We start from the raw sequence: 17,872 nt of genomic DNA on the forward strand, positions 1-17,872 counted from the left end.
AGTGATTCTGATTAATGGTCTCAGCTTCTTATATGGAAGCTAAAACATAAACTAGTGGATAACAAACTTAATCACTTCTTATTCTTCACTGGAAGTTTGTATGACTTTTCTTATCCTTTGCTGAAAGTCTGTATAATATCGTTTATTTGCCATGATAAAGAAATAAGGAAAGTGTTGGTCATCCCCAGCATGCATTTAATGTTCCCACAAAAATACAAACCTTTGTCTTTTATGTGGATATACATATGGCAAAAGCTGGTACATAATGTTGTTAATGGTGGCAGGTATTTGAGTGTTGTTGAGTTGGTCAGTAGTACATCAGTCTTTAACAATTGTTGACAACGAGTTATAATGCTTTTGTTTGGATGTTTAGTATGGCAGGGTTACTTGAACAATAACCAGCCCGAGAAGAGTCTACTTGAGACTCAGAGGTCTGGAAAAACTAACCCCTATTAATAATAATAATACTTGAACAATAGAGACAAGTTTTTTATTAATTCTACCAGTTTCCAGTTTGGTGCTAGTATTATCCTAATGTTAAGACTGAAGGTTTGTTAGTTATGAAAAATACAAATTGATTAAGAATTTATCATTTTGGGATGAATGTTTCCTACTGTAATAGTTAGCTTACATCTTCATCCTATAATCATGTTTCACACCAGGTGGTGTTGTAATGTTCACAACGGGCAGAGATACGAACATTAGGTTCATTAGGAATAAGTTTTTCTGTTGGGCACAATGGTCACACACTGTCTGTTCCTGTAGGGGTAATGAGTGTGGTTTTTCTGCTCATTATGAAGAATGTAAGGCATGGTGTGTTGAGAAAATATATAATTTTTTCCAGTATTGGATGTGAGAGGCCAATAGATAACTAAGGCAAATAGCTAAGCTTGGCCATAAGTCCACTCCATCTGTTCTCCCTCCAAAGGGGGTTATAGTTTTCTACTTATGTCTGTAGCCCCATTTCTTGGCCTGCACTACTTCAGTAGGTCTTCTTTGCCAGGGAACCAAGGCATGTCTTGGGACAGCAGTCTGGCCCCTTCACCACCTACCTCTGAGTCGTCTGCTGTCTCAAAATTTTCTTGTTCTCTGAATTTATTCAGTAAAGTTAAGCCCTCACATTAACCGACTTTTGCATTAGTAATTTCAGTAGTTTGTGAACTCTGTCTGTACTTCAGTTGTTTAATCATTTACTTGTCCAATATTATCACTTATTTCGTATTTCATGTTAACCCTCTATCTCTTACACAATTCAATTTTACCTCAAGAACGTTTTGGGCAGGTTTCATTTTCTAGGCTCAGTGTCAATGGTAGTTCTTTCAGATCATTTAGGTTCTCTTCATAGATAAAGACTGCTGATGGGTCGGCATCTAGACCTCAAAAGCCCAGACCTCACATTGTCCTCAGATGCTTTGGGGTCAGGCTGGGGAACCATTCTGGGAAGCATTGAAGTGTCAGCAAGTTGACAGTAGAGGAAAGCAAGATGCTAATAAACAACCAAGAGCTTTTTGCAGTATGGAAGGGTGTATGCAAGTGGAACATCTAGTCAGAGACTAGACGGTCAGAGTCTACTCTGACAATTAATCTCTTACCGTAGGAGGCAAGGATGCACAAAATCAAGAGATTTCTTTAGGCTTGCAGAGAAACTTCTTTAGAATGGGTCGAGGTACAGGCAGTCCCCGGTTATTGGCGAGTTCCATTCTTGGTGGGGTGCTGATAAGCAAAAACCGTCATTAACCGAAACTCAGCAATTAATGGTGCTAATGGTGCCGGTAACCAGTTAATGGCACCTCTGGTACGTATGTTATGGTGCCATAACTCTATTATCAGTGCCTTATGGTGCCGATAACCGGAAACATTGGGCATTATGGTGCCATAAATTGCCAATTTTATGGCGCTAGATAAGCCCCATCAAACTGGATTGCCATTAACCAAGTCCACTGATAACTGGGGACTGTCTGTATATTATTCTTTTACTACAGTTTGTCCCAGGGTGAAATGGTGTTATTGCAGACCAATTCAGTGGGAAGGTGCAAGTTCTTCCATGATAATTGTCTTCATCTGGTGGTCTCAAGTTGTGGAACCCTTGGGGAGCCCCATACATTGATCTCTTTGTGACTATCCAAACAAAACTCCAAGTAATCTTCATGTCAGGATCCTCAGGTGTGGGCAGTCAATGTTTTTCTTCAGGAGTAGTTGAATCTAGACGTACACTTTTCCTCAGTTTACATTTTTGAGGAAAGTACTAAAGTCGCAAGCATCTGAGAGCCCAAGGATATCATTGATAGTTCCTTGGTGGCCTGGGAAAGAATGCTTTCCAAAGCTAGTTCTTTTGACAGAAACATTCCTTGCTTTCTTCCATTCAGGAAAGATTTCATACAAGCTTACCTAAGAAGATTCCATCAAAATTGCTGCATTCATCTTTTGAGCGCGGGTAGAGAATCAGTCATATAACTCTAGAAAGTTTTCCTCCGTAGATTGTGTTAACAATAGTCATTGTATTGATCTTGGTGCCTGTCCTGATAGGTGTCCAGCACCTTTACCTCTTTAGATAACCTGATTAAATTCTTTTTATATCTCAGCTAAGCAAAGAGATGTTATGTTCAGCGATTAAAGGAAATCACTGTATGTTGACTTCATTTTTTTGACATACTAACTTGAATATGGCATATACTTAAATTTGAAAGGGGTCTTTCGATCATTTGAGCTGGAAGACCCGAAACCACCCTGTTATTGTTTAGGATAGAATTTGGTTGTTGTTCTTAACTTGTTTATGTTATTTTAGTTTGAGCCTTTGGATAAAACTTCCTTTTTAGAACTCAACATTGAAGACACTTTTTCCTCATAGTTCTTGCTATAACATAGCATATTAGTGAGCTTCAGGCCCTTTATTGTAATGTGGGCTTTGTTCAGGAGGCCAACTCGGTCCCTTTTCCTCCAAACTTTTGTGCTAAAAACATGAAAGCAAAAGTCCTCCCCAGATTTGTGATGGTCCCTAGTGTAATGGTGAAGAGAAAACTCTGCTTTGTCAAGTTAGAGCTCTTGAGGATTTACTTAGACTTGACCTTTAAGAGGCAGAATTAAGAATTTACGCTGTAGTGTTAGGAGGCCAAACACACAATGTTCTAAATGCTATGTAATTTTTTCTACATTGGTTAATAAAGTTAGTGCACACAAAGTTGATTCCTGATCTACCATTTTTTAAGGTAAAACCTCATGAAATTTTTGTTTTAAGCTCATCTTTCAATTTCCTTAAAAACCTTTTGCTAGAGAAGGCTATCAGTGCAGCTGGAGGTGTAGCCTAGATTTTGTCCTACAGAGTGCTGAAGGAGTTTAATTATCAAATGTTCAAACTGCTTTTAGTGGTTCAATGCTGCCCTATTTCTTGAGCAGACTCTACCCTGCTCAAGTTAATTTCAAGCAAGGCTCTTGTTCTGTGATCCACATGTGGTAGAACAACTTCTTGTTTAAAGTGACCATTTTTGTTATTATATGGGACATAGTTTCCCCTCAGTTTTTCTGAGTGTACTTGGTGAACCACACACTGGTATAAGTCCCTATCAGTCCCTTGCTTACAATGTTATGTTATATGAATTATAGGAGTCAGCCTTCCCTACTCAATATACTTGACCTGGAAGTTTTTGTTTCTGGGTGGTGACATTTAGTCCATTTGATATTTTGCTTTTGGCACAGACTGTTTGGATATATCATAGATTTAATAACCTCATGTTCAGCCTTCAGAACAGTGCCAGTCATCTTTCGTGATGACTTTCATATGCGGTTGGAACCCCATATGAAAGATGGTTTATAGTTTCACAGGATCATATGCAAAATTCAAGATAGTTTCCTTTTTAACTTAGAAAATACAATGTGACGTCTATCATAATCCCACCTCTTAACTGCAGGAAGAAGGAGTTACGGACAGGCAAATGGTTTGTACAATACCTCTTACCTGGCTGCCACCTTTAACTACCTTGTTGTCAAGCTTCAGTGACCAGACCAGCTTTTGCAGAAGGTATATCCATGTGAAAGACTTTAGGTTTGACTATCCGAGGAACATGCAGATTATCTTGAATATGCAACTTTAATTTTGAGGGGAGAGATGGTACTAGCTTCATTTTTATATTATGTACTTTCTTAGTCTTATGTCACTTTCTTGATTTTTACATGGCCTCCTAAAGATGGTTAGATTTAGCACCTGTTGGCCAAGATAGGTCTTGATTATTGACTTAGTGTAGTGAGTTGAGTTATTCAGCCTAAGAGAATCCTTCACTTCTGAAAATGTAGTCCATCAAAAAACCATATAATACTATATTGTAGTTTAGTAAAGAAGTGTGAATGGTTATGTTACTCTTGTCAGATCCTGCAGACTTATGATATACTTCTGTAAGTTCAGTATCTCAGTCCTCCCACCTAAATGAATAATGGGGTTGATAAAAAAAATTTATTATACAGAAGTTTTTCATACTACCTTACATATTTTCCATGAAAAGTGATGTAAATACGTAGTTAATTATACTAAAAGTCTAGAGGCCTCATGTGTTTTGAAAGAACTTTGTCAGACAGACAGACATAAGACTGTTAATCCTGGGAACAGTGTGACTACAATACTAAGCATACAAATGATTTATGAGTGGGTTGGAAAACATATTTTGGTAATTTTGTCACTTCATTGTTTTATAACCTCATTGCTCTCTCTCTCTCTCTCTCTCTCTCTCTCTCTCTCTCTCTCTCTCTCTCTCTCTCTCTCTCTCTCTCTCTCTCTCTCTCTCATCCAAGTAGTGAGGGTAAGTAAATAAGGTTTATGCATTGTATGGAGACATCATTACGCATATAAAATTAGTGTTCTTTTGTTCCATTGATAGATACAAATCTATTTAATAGTTTTAACCTCTTATCCCCACAAGTTGGTTTCTTCCTCCCAGCATCTGCACCAGTTTGAGGTAATGATAGGTATGATATGTAATCAGGCATTGATAAAAAAAGTTAAACAAGAGAATGGTATGTATGAAACATGGAGATTTAATTTAATTTACAAATGATACTGGGGTCAGGTGTGTAATATACTTTTAGGAATGGTTGATTAATTAAAATTAATGTATTTTATATTCCCCTATTCTATATTTCATCATTGCATGCTTAAAGTTAGTTCAGTCATTTTGTGAAACCCAATTTTCTTTCATCCTTTATGACATAGTTGAAGAAATAATAGTGTAGTGGATTTGAGGAAAGAGCACATTTTGAAGTCAAAGTTTGATAAATATAAATAATTAAGTGAGCAAAGTCCCACATTCCACAATTCAGTCTAACCAGAGTGCTGTTTGTCTTATGGTACAAGAATTTTTAATTTTGACATATTATTGATGGATAACTTTTGACATTGAATGCAAGTTATGACATTTGTTTTTAAAACAAAAGATCAGTAGTTCTTTAGTTTTGGTTACAATTACATTAGTATTCTGTAAGAAGTTGATAGTTTTAATTGACATCCCTTAAGTCTTTGTGTCAATATAAGAAATTCAGATGATGAAGAGGGTTGTTATTTTAACTGGGTTTCACCCAATTTTTCACTGGCTGAATGGCAGTTATAGACTTAGCATTTAATTTTTCTTGAAAATAATGTGGTGGTAGAAGAGGCACTGAAGTCATGAAGAAGAATGCCTGTCATGCTTCCATTTGTATTAGAGGAGTACTTTGAATCCATCATTTAACATTTTAGAATATATATTAGGTACAAAAATCACTAGTATTTTCAACTAAACATCAGTTTAACCCTTTTGCTTATGTCACTTATAAACAGCTAAGTCTGTGGGAAATGGCAGTGACTCTAGCATTATACAGAAAATTTTTTATAAATTTTTTTTAAGACTCGTTGCTTTAACAATATACAAGGTAGGGTGCTCAATTTTGTTTATATTTACAGCTGAATGATTACTCTATACAGTGGCACAAAAAAAGCTTCCAAAATTAAGTTTTTGTAGGTGGAATCGAGTAAGTATTACGAGATGCTTGAAAATATTGCACATCCCCCACAAAAAAAGCTGTTTGCAATTACTGTATATACTTGCGTAACACACGATCTTGCATATCATGCGACCCCCAAATTTTCACCCTTAAAAAATGATTTTATCACGTATCATGCGAGTTCAATTTAGACCAAATAACAATGGGCTAATCTCTTTTCCTACTCTTTATCCATTCCATTTTTTAGTTAGGCTAACTTCTTTTCCTCCATCTCTTAATCTATACCATCTTCTAGTTAAGTTTAAAAAAAGTTAAAGAGAATGCCAAAAATATCGGTTGTAATGATATACGTACTACTTGTTTGGAAAACGCATACAGCCAGAAACAGCTGATTTGCTATGAACAACCAATCCAATAACAACAGCCTTTTTGCTTGCATTTCAACCATTGTACGATAGTAAAAAATTACCATAGTTATGTTACAAATTATGTTAAGGAGAATAGAACTGATATATTTTTACATTACTGGTAGTAGTCGACTTACTACCGCAATTGATTATGACCAACCAGTCACAAATCGATTAGGACGTAAGTCGGCCTGTGTTAATTTTCCGTAAGAATATTATACTAGCCTAGCCTACACTAGGGTAATCAGTACCATCTTTACAGATAGGGTAGCCTATCCTACACTACACAGCATACTTCATACATATATGGCATAGTAATTATTAATTACAGCTAATTCTCTAGGTTCAATGCACATTGGCTTATGATAATTCAGTACAAAGAGAAATCGAATAACATTTAACAAGTTAGCCTTACGTATACAATGATGATGATATCGTGGTACATATATCGTATATATACGAATACAGTAGCCTAGCCTTCAGTATACTGTATACTACATATAAGATATAATTTAGTAATTTAGTAAGATAAGCCAATTTTGGAAGTTCAATGCATTCTGACTATGACATATCTGTAGAAAAAAAAAATGGACACGAAATGGGAATCAGATTCAGACCAACATCGGCTTGCCTAATTGAACGATGGCAGGCTGCTGACGGCTAGTATATTTACGAAATAAAAACAATGAATATGCATCATTTCTGTGATTCTTTTAAAAAGTTATACATTACAGTAGCCAATAATATTGTATGTATTCTCATATCATAAAACTTACAAAGCGGTCAGTATTTTGGATTAGAAATCAGCTGATGGCGGATAAGTGTTTATTTCTCCGTATTTAACTTATAATTCTTAGCGGATTGCCTTTCTTTTAGTTAGCGTAAAATATCTAGATACTTTACTTATATAGGAGAAGGTAATTTGTCATTTTACTACATGTTTTTAAGTCGAAATATGAATTTAATACGCCTCGTGAAATAAAGTATTTTTTTTTTTCATAAACAGATTGCATTGTGGGCATGTTTATTGTGTATGTAAAAATATTACATGATTCAGTTCGCTATTTTCACTTCATTTCATCATAGTACGAACCTTTACCGTAACGTTACTTGGCTTTTATTGGCGTGAAAACAACAGTAAAATGTGTTCTTTCAAGACCTGAAGTTTTGATTTAAACGATTTTCTCTCAATTTTATCTACGGTTGTGTTTGATGTTGTAAGTTTACTGGAGTTATGTCTATGTTGCCAATGCACGATAATAGTACTATATGGACGAAACTCGCAAACTTCGGTGTAGTACCTTCAAACTCGACCGTAAGCAAAATGACAAAAATGTGTTTTAATCAAAACTATTGGGCATGAAAAGAACACATTTACTGTTTTCACTCCGATAAAAGATAAATACGTAAAGCTCGTAGTATGCTGATGAGATAAAGTGAAAATATCAAACGGAATCTGTTGATTTTTGTTTATGCAATAAACATACCCTCAGCGCCATCTACTAACGAAAAAATAACTAAATTTCGTTCACACACAATACGTTTTTAAGTGATATTTCCACTTGAAAACACTGTATAACGTAAAATAACCTCGTCTCATATAAATAAGAGTACAGGCGGCCCTCGGTTAGTGGCAGGGGTTCCGTTCCTGGCCGCCGACGCTAAGTGATTTGCGACGCTAAACGATTTCAAAGCCTACGGCCGCCACACACATTTCGAAATTCTAGACCGGTTAACGTCGACCTACACCAGTCAAATGGCGCTGTAATCCCACAATGGCGCAATAAGTAAAATTATATTTATGCAGTATAGTACTATAGAATTTACTGTACAGTAGTACTGTACAGTGCATAATAGTATTATAAATACTGTAAAGTGAAAAAAGTCTAGCTTTAATCCTTTGGGTGTCTAGAGTATTTAAGACATAATAAGGTTTATACAGTGTACAGGTAGCTGTAGTGTTCAAGTTATGATAATTCGTCTTATGATAATCCAATATTATGAGAGACCAAATTACAATAGCCTAACTTTATCCCATCTTCTAGTTACATAAGTTCAAAAACAGCAAAAGAGAATGATGAAAGTATGGTTTTAATGTTAAACTCGTTGCGTAAACATGTACAGAGATGAACAACCGAACGAGAAACTACTTTTTTTTTTTTCTAAGTACAACCGAATTGGATAACATCCGTTTGGCTTGTATTTCAGTCATCGTACTATAGTGCACTATTACCGTAGTTGTTATAAATGACGTTATGTAGAATAGAACTGAGATATCTTAATGTAATAAGTTTATTTGCTATAGATCAAAGATCAATCGGGAAATATACTGTTAAATTTAAACCTAGTTATAACTGAAGCTGAGAAAACTGTTCAAGCTGCTAATGACTATTATCGTGCATCGGCAACAAGGATAAAATTCCAGTAAACGTATGCCATCAAACACAACCGTAGATAAAAATTAGATAAAATCATTTTAATCAAAACCACTGTGCTTGAAAGAACATATTTTACTGTTGGTTTCACGCCGATATAAGATAAATAACGTAAAGTTCGTGTTATGATGATATAAAGGAAAATTGTGAACGGAACCACAATATTTTTACGCAATAAACTTGCCGCCAACGTAATATGTTAATGAAAAAAAAATTAGTTCACAATCACAACGAGACCTATTCAATTCATATTTCCACCCAAAAACACGTCTTATAAGGAAAAATAACCTTGTCTCATATAAGTCAAGTATCTAGATATTCGTTTATGCTAAGTAGAAGCAAGAAAATTAGCTCAGAATTGCGTTAAATATGGCGAAACAAACTCTTATTCGCCATCAGCTGATTTCAAACCAAAACATTGGCCGCTCCGTGGAATACTGGCTTAGATTTGCCGTAGTACTTTTTATACAATAATATGAGAATACATACAATATTATTGGATACAGTGAATTAATCCATAACTTTTTAAAGGATTTATGGAAAAGATGCATAATTAATAAAATAACACCATGCATTTTTCGGAACAGTGGCGGACAAGAACGAACATGAAAAAACATCCTCAGACAACGTGGAGGGTAGTTACAAGAGCTGCCTTATTTTATATCATATATATGTACAAAAATAGAAATACTTTATAAAATCAACACATCGATCACTAAATTTGCACTCTTTTAAACACGATATTATTGGAAAAGCGGCAGGTAGCGGCTTACAAGAACGACAGAAAAAACATCGTATTTGATAACGCAAAGAGCAGTTTCAAAAGCTACCTTTGTATCATATTTCTGCGGAGAAATAAAAATACCCTATACGTAATACATTTTCATTCACATTTTAATCATAAAAGCATGAACATTTATAAAATCGACACATCAATTGCTAAATTTGCACTTTTTTAAAGATTTTTTGGGAAGAGCATCAGGTGGCGGCTCACAAGAAAGAACATGAAAAAACATACTCTTTAATAACGTGAAGGGCAGTTTCAAAAGCTGCCTTTGTATCATATTTCTGTGCAGAAATAAAAATACCCTATATGTAATACATTTTCATACACATTTTAAACATAAAAGCATGAACATTTATAAATCGACACATCCGTAGCCAAATTTGCACTTATGTAACTCAGTATTTTCGGCATAGAACAGCATCAGATGCATATATTTTACCCTAATACCTATGTAATAACTCTCCATGAAATTTTTTAATATCATTTGCATAACCTTTATGGTCTGAACGGCATTTCTACAAATGTATGAACTTGTTAGACATAACGGTGCTAGCGGTGCTGTTGACCGAAAATTGTGCCGTAAAAATACCTTAAAATACCTTATTTTTTAAATGATTTTTGACAACAGCCGTAAAACCGATTCGCCGCTAAGTGATTGTGCCGTTAACCGTGGGCCACCTGTATATCAAAATTCATTTGCGCTAAGTGGAAGCAAGAAAGTCGCTCTGATATGTTCGACACAGCAAAACTTACTCGCAATTGCCATCAGCTGATTTTCAAGCCAAAACATGATTGTTATGTTTGTATTTTATAATACAAACAAATGGTAATATGAAAATACATATGATATTATAGGATGCAGTGAAGTAAAACATAACTTTGTATAAGATCCATGGAAAAGATGCATAACCATTATGCTTGTATTTTATCATACGATACTAATATATGATTATTACATACTCGAATTTTATGTCTTCTGTAAGATGCGACTCCCTTAAAATCAGCTCCAAAATTAGGGCTTCAAAAGTCGCATGATATGCGAGTATATACAGTAAGTCTGATAATTATGATAAAGACTACCAACTCCTGAACTCACCTGCTGCCACTGTTGTTTATTTTGGTATCATCACAGTCAAATTGGTATTTGGTACCTCAATGAGCTTGTATGTCAAGTGGGGATTATCTGGAAAGCTTACAAACCTTATAGCCCCATATCAATATACTGGAAGTGAGTTGTACAATCATATTCTTTTGATCATGAAAAGTCATAAAAGGTCAGCTATAGAATAGTGAATATCAATTGGATGCTCAAGGTAGAAAAATCAGCTAATGAAAGTGAACCATGAGCGTTTTACTCTATAGGTAAAGTAAACCTTTAGAAAAGATTTACTCTATAGGTAAAGTACATCTTTAGAAAAGAACACAGTTCATGTCAGCATTTCGAGGACCTCTAAAATTAATGCAGTGCTTGCCTCTCACCATACCCTCAAATTGATGCAGATTTCTTGGTTACAAAGTTGAGTTAGGAGAAAAAAGATACAATTGTAACAAATGTCTCTTGCTAACCATTTAGTTACTACTTAGCTGTGCATTTTGCAACCAGCCTCATGACCTACTACCATTAACATGCTATAATGGCATCAGTAAAAACTTTTCTTATGTACAAAACTAAAAGTTTTGGTATTTTGTACACTTCAGTTTTACAAGGATGTCAGTATATAATATGGTTTCACAAAAAATATATATGCAAATGGTATTTGCATCCAGTCAGGTGTTAATGAAAATGTTTTCAATTAGGGTTTAGGTGTGATTTTAATTAACGCTTACTATTTGCAAAGGAATTTCTCTGTTTTGCTGTACACTTTTAAATCAAAATATTGTATAAGAACATGGGCAAGTTAATTTCCAAATGCAGTGGTTTGCAGATATATCAGTTTACATCGATTGAGGAAGACATTTAACGCGCTAAAATCACTTTATTTATACATAATGTATAGTACTAATTGACTTGTAGGTGTAACGATTTTTTGGTCCTCCAGAGTGCTACTGTTCAAATCTATTCATGTAAGATTGCTGAATGCTAAATACAGATTTGTATGTTCAGAAGTTATCCAGTAAGTAATATGTCAATTTCATGGTTTGAAAAAATTTTTACTTATGGATATTTTTTTTATATATTGTACTGTAGTTTTCATGGAGCTGTAGGTATAGGGCTAACTTAGTCTTACTGAACGGACCACGTTGCAGTAAACTTGGTGGTTTTCTTAGATTTTAATGCTTTGAAACCATTTAATTCAAGTAAAAAATGTTTTTACAATATACAGCTTTCAGGTGTTTGAAAATAATTTACTAATAGTATGACAGCTTTGTAGGAAGTTTTACGATGGTTTTTGTAGTCATAGCTATAAATATTTTGTGACTGGTTTAATTTTTTTAATATTTTAAACTATTTTATTTCTGGATATGGAATGTGCATGCTTTGTGCATTTAATATACAGAAAATTTAATTTATACTTGTAGGTAATAATGAACAAATCTTTTAATACTTAGTGGCTGATATTGAAGTCAATCCTGTCCTGAAAGCATTTAGTAATTGATATATAATTTGTAAATTGGTCTTCTAACAGATATCTACCTTTTTATTGTTATAAGTTGTAACCTACTTAGAGATCTGGAAATCTTAAAAAAAAGGTTACACTGTTTTTATACTGAATAAACCTGCTGCATGGTAGCTTGAATAAATTAAGTATTATTCACAGTAGATTTTTAAATTTTATTAACTTTTTTTTTTTAAGCAAATCATGTTACAGGTCTTGGATTTTAGACTAAGATTATCAGCAGGAAATGACTCAGTGATTTTGATATTTTTTTTTTATGAAATATTATATAGACAGGTTTAGAATTTTATAGAAGTGAAACAGTATTGATTTTTAAATTTGTTGATGATTTAGAAAGTTATGATAGATAAGTTGCTTGATGTAAATGCTCTCACCTTGATGTATGTTTCTCATTGATGCCCAGTATTTTATTTTACTTCTTAATAGTTTATTGTATTTAGGATTGTTTTTAATATAAAAGAAGCAGAAAAGTGATGGAGCCAGATGAGCACATATACTGTATTTAATTTTTCATTTATGCACAGCTGGAAGAATTTAGATTTAGGAGTGTTTCAGCACCTTGCAGTAGTATTGGTGACTTGGAACATAAAGAAGTTGATTATGGCTTTGATCGTCGCATGTCTCTTCCTCCTTACTCACCTCATCCATTTGAGCATTGTGAAACCTACCCTACCCCAGTTCAAGCATTTTTTACGGCCTTCTCTTGTCCTGCACTTACACAGTTGCAGTTCAACCAGTCAACTTTTAGTAGTTTTTCTTATGAGAAAAATTTTTCCAAAGGAAGTCCTGTGGGATCTTTAAAAAGACATAGAGAAAGAAGAGATTCTACTTCTAATCCTCAGTTAACAGATACAGTTCACGTAAAGGATTCAGAAACAGATGATCTTTTTACAGAGCTGTTAAGTCAGAAATGTAACTATTATTGTGGTCGGCCAGAGAGTGCTCCTCCTGACCAAACATTTTCATTATCTACTATATCTTCACAAAGCATAGAAATGGGCAGAAGCTCTCCACTTTCTCTTGGTTATAATGCTGTTGATAAAACTACCACAAATTTTTGCCTACCTGATGCATGTCACGAATATAAGTGTTTCAACTATTGTAAAGAATTTGATAAACTAGATGATTCCGAGGCTCACTTTTATGAAGGTTCATGTTTAAAAATAAGAGAATGTTGTATACCTGAAGAGCCATTATTAGAGGAATTCCTAAGGTATGAAAATTCCCCTTGTGAAATAAAGTGTATTCATGTAAGTGGTCAGAGTTGCCCTTATGGTAATCAAAATGCTTTTAGGAAGAGTACAATTTATGGCTATGCAGATTCTGCAGATAATAGTACCACCCTTCCTCCTATATATGAATTAGAGGGAGAGGGATCTGAAGTGACAGAATTGACTAGCCAACCCCAGTCAGTTGAATTAAGGAGTGCAGAAAGCATTCGAGATGAAGAAAAGTGTGAAAGCAACCATTGCCTGGAGAGGCTGAGTAATGGTGATTCATTTGCCCAGTATTGCTCTGGCAGTGATTCTATTATGACATATTATTCCATTGCTTCAATAAACGGTTCAAAGGAAAGTGTCCGTAATGTAGATCATTTGGTAGCAAAGTTAGTGATGGAAAATGCTCAGGGGTATTCCTCACCAGTTCCTCCTTATCCCAAGACCCCTCCTAATACCTCAGATTCCTCTCCAAAAGTAGAAAAGCATTCTCATCAAAGTAACCTGCATGCTCTTTCTGGTGTTGAGGTAAAGTACTTATCTGTACCGTGGCTTTTGTTTTTATACTGCTTTGTATGCTTGCTTTGGCTAAACCTATCATCTGCATATTGGTATTTGCCCCTGGAGAAATTTTGCAGTAGACAGTGCAAATGAAAGAGGTAACATTTTATACTGAATAGGTAAAAAAACATTATTTTGCAAAATCCTTTCTTTTGCTAATTTTGCAGTAGGCTATATTTTGATTTAGAGTATTTTGGTCTCCATTCTCACATAACTTTGTAGCTGGTGGGTAACACTGCCAGAGGAAGGAAGCATCATACCTACGAGCTGGATCTCATGGAACCTAATGTGTCTCCTTATCTGCTAATGAATGAATGAAAGTGGTTGGCAGTGAACAAAGAAGCCTCTGGTTTTTTGTTTTTGGTATAGCACTTTTTAGTTGCTCTTATAAAAATCTTGATGTAAGCTTCTATTTGGTCATCCTCCAAGAACTGCAAAGATGTAAAGCAATGAATATTTGTGAATTTGGAGTTTAAAAGGTATTGTTTTTGAGGTGTGCATATTTTTGAAAGCCTTTGGTAGAAAGATGGAGACTATAGGTTTAATAGCTTGGATCTTAAAGCATTTATTTTAAACTTGAGTAATGTGTTAGTGTTTATTGTAAACAATTTGGATAGTTCTTCTATTAAGGAAGGTTATATACAAGTAATAACCAGTTGTCAAACACTCCCTTTAAGTCCAAAAAATGTTATGGTATTACTTAAACGATTCAGACTACTACTCATTCTACCGTGATGGATGTTGCCCATAAATCCCTCAGTACCTTTTCCTTGGGACCCATAGTAGCTGCTTAACAAGTACTGTGATTACTTGGTCTTGGACTAGGCACCCAGTGTTATCATATGAGCACTGAGGGTGAATGTTTAGTTTTAGGGTTGAATGAAGAATTTGTGTGTCCCCCCAGAGTAGCAAGTAAGAAAAACCTTATCTGAAGGGCCTCTTAAACTCCCAGTTTTTACCTCATGACAAGCCATGACTCCATCAAGATCTACTCAGGTGGAGCAAAGACCCAGGGTGGAATCAGTATTACAGTTTCAGAAATTGCAGATAGAACTTAGGGAAATAAGTATACTATTTATTCATGACTTCTAGCTCTCTTTCAGCTGTTAAATAGATTAGTTCTTCCCATCTGACTATACAGAAAATTCCAGTTTTGTTGAATACCAACCCATGTTGGTATCCAAGGAAATATGCATCTAAACTAGATGGTTTTGATTACCCTGCAGTTCCCCATGCTGATATGGTTTGGCCTGTCTGATCTAACATCACATACAAAAATGGCAAAATATACATATGGAGCTCATTTTCCATGAACTTGAAATATCAAAAGATATGTATCTTGATTAACTCTTGGTCTTCATCCTACCAGAGCAATCATGGATTTGAAACAAGGCTCTGTAAATTAAGGATAGGTCAAACATAATTGATGCATAAGTTCCTGTTAAAGGGTACAGTCCTTCAATGTGTGATCTTTGTGATAACACTCCCCCTTACTGTGGAGCAAACATTGATGGACTTTCCCAAGTTTGTTTAGGAGAGAAAGTGATGCCATCAATATATCAAGTTTATAGAACCAATTTTAAATGATATTTAAAATATCAATAATGTAATGGAATACATTAAAGATATGTATTCAGATGTTTAAACCAAACATTCAAAAATTATATAAAACAAATCAAATCAACCTATTCTTCTCCCTGATCAAATGCATTGAGGTGAGTAATCAGTCCTTTGTCTCATTCAATGCCAGTATTAATAGAAGTAATGGCTCAAGGAAAATCTGTTTCAATATCTCATCACACTTCCCCTTCTGGAAGTTTGCCTGGCTCTCCAGAGAAAATCGGCATGTTAGAGGTTCTGGCCTCAAGATTCCTTTCCTGTGGCTGAAAAAGGGTCAATCATTCCATAAGGTAACCTGTGCCTGTGGAAGGTCCTTCCCCTATGGAGCCCCTGATGATTGAATCAGAACAACATTGTCAGGAGGTTATTGCATTCATTCATGGATGTAGTAATCTGGGGTGGGTGACTTCAGCTGCTTGCCAACCCACAGCCTACTCTATTTAGTTGAGAGTGGGTGGCCCTCTGGAGGGATCTGTTGGCAAAAGCTACTTTGGTAACAGTTGGCTTGTAGAGTTTTGTAGGAGGAAAACAACTTGGTTTGCAGACCTGCTAGTTCTCTTGACAGAACACTTCACCCTTCTTCTATTAAAATCATCAGTCTGTTGGGAGGTCCAGCTTTCAGTGCTTCAAAGTGAAATGTCTTGGTGTGTGGTTGTCTGCCCTTCAAGTGGTATCATAGCTGGATCTGTGGCTAAACTCATTGACAGATTTCTCAGTGACAAGTCTTGCAACTCCTGATGAAAAAAACTGTTTAGGAGGTTATTAGTGTCCAGGAAAGGCTCTCAATTTTCTTGCTCATTGGTGTGCTAACCAGTGGATCAACATTAATCTTAGTAGGAGAGACAAAGTTCTCCCTCTCTTATCCAGGCAAGTATCAGATGACAGCACACTTGCCCTTGAAATAATTCAGCAATCAGTTCCTCTCTCATATTTCCTAAGAATTAAATAAAACATGGTGATGTGAAGAAGGTTAGATTTAAGATACACTATCCTCAACTGAGCTTTGGCTTTGAACTATTTGAACAAGTCCTCTGGTTCTAGACTGTCATGTGTGTTGAGATCCTCCTCCTCTGAAACTTTTTCAGCAGAAACTAATACAACCATATGGGTTTTTACGTCTAAGAATGACGATGAAGCTTCCCAGTCCTTTCAAATTCCCAGCCCTTTCAATTTTTTGTTTCAGCCCCACCTTGGGAAGGAGGTAAAAGCAGGAAGTGAGGAAGCGCTTGCTAAAGTTGTCAGTCTCCTTCCTCTGCCACCACAAGGGTGGGGTTGTCTTTCTCATGTATAGTCCAAGAGCAGGAACCCTAAGTGGTGTCTGGAGTATGGGATGGTTTCAGATTACCATTCAAGGGCTGCATCACTCATCTTTTGAACAACCCAGTTCCAATCTCTTCTTAACATTTACTGCCAGAAAGGCCTCACCTTGACAGAGCAAGTAAAGGTGGTGTTGTAGAAGATGCTGTGTAAGTAGTGAACTGACCATTTTCAGGCTTCTAAAGCCATTTATTTCTGAACATCAACATCCATGGCATGTCCAGTTTTACTGTCAAAGGTAACATTATTTCTATACCAAACCAGTGCCTCTTATGGGTAATATGTATACTGTTTGAAAGTAAAGTGCCCTTTGAATAACATTTTCATTGACCACAGCTTTTTAAATGTATAGAAATATCTTGGCAGTCATTTGTATATTTGTATCGTAAATTTGTGCATATGAATAATATACCAGGTGACCAGTAATCCGTAACACACTGTTTAGATACATGGGGCATGAGAACATTACCATCTCTCGTACTGAAGTCTGTCCATTTCTTCATCTTGCCGAAGTCTGGCAGTTGATAAAGGTACATTTGATTTATTTCATCAAACATGAGAATACTTAATCTTATTCTCCTATTTCATTACTAAGTCCAGAATATTGTGTTACTTCTACCATCCCTGTAAAAACATAGTTTTGATTTATATTTTGTCTTCCATTAGTTCAACTATGATTTTGTAAAGCTCTAGCCAATATGCTACTCATCCAAACACTCCAGATCCATTACTTGATGACACAGGCTTTGAGTGCCCACCACAGTGGTGAAAAGGCCTTTCCATCAGTGTCATAATATGCTTGTATATCACTTTACCTTCAGTGTTGCTCTGGTTGATTTGTTGAATAATCATCATCATCAATATCCAACTCCCTTGGGCCCTCTCATTTTCACTGCCAGTCTTTTATTTCATAATACATACTCAAATTGATGAGTATTGCACCTTT

General features: G+C 35.4%; 1 protein-coding gene across 16 annotated transcripts in view; it reads left to right on the plus strand.

The window, feature by feature from the left end:
* LOC135224312 (spectrin beta chain-like) overlaps nt 1-17,872 on the plus strand; it is a 168,319-nt gene that overhangs the window by 119,693 nt on the left and 30,754 nt on the right. The gene's annotated exons all lie outside the window — the stretch shown is intronic.

Source organism: Macrobrachium nipponense, chromosome 20, assembly GCF_015104395.2.
Source record: "Macrobrachium nipponense isolate FS-2020 chromosome 20, ASM1510439v2, whole genome shotgun sequence".
Taxonomy (NCBI): domain Eukaryota; kingdom Metazoa; phylum Arthropoda; class Malacostraca; order Decapoda; family Palaemonidae; genus Macrobrachium; species Macrobrachium nipponense.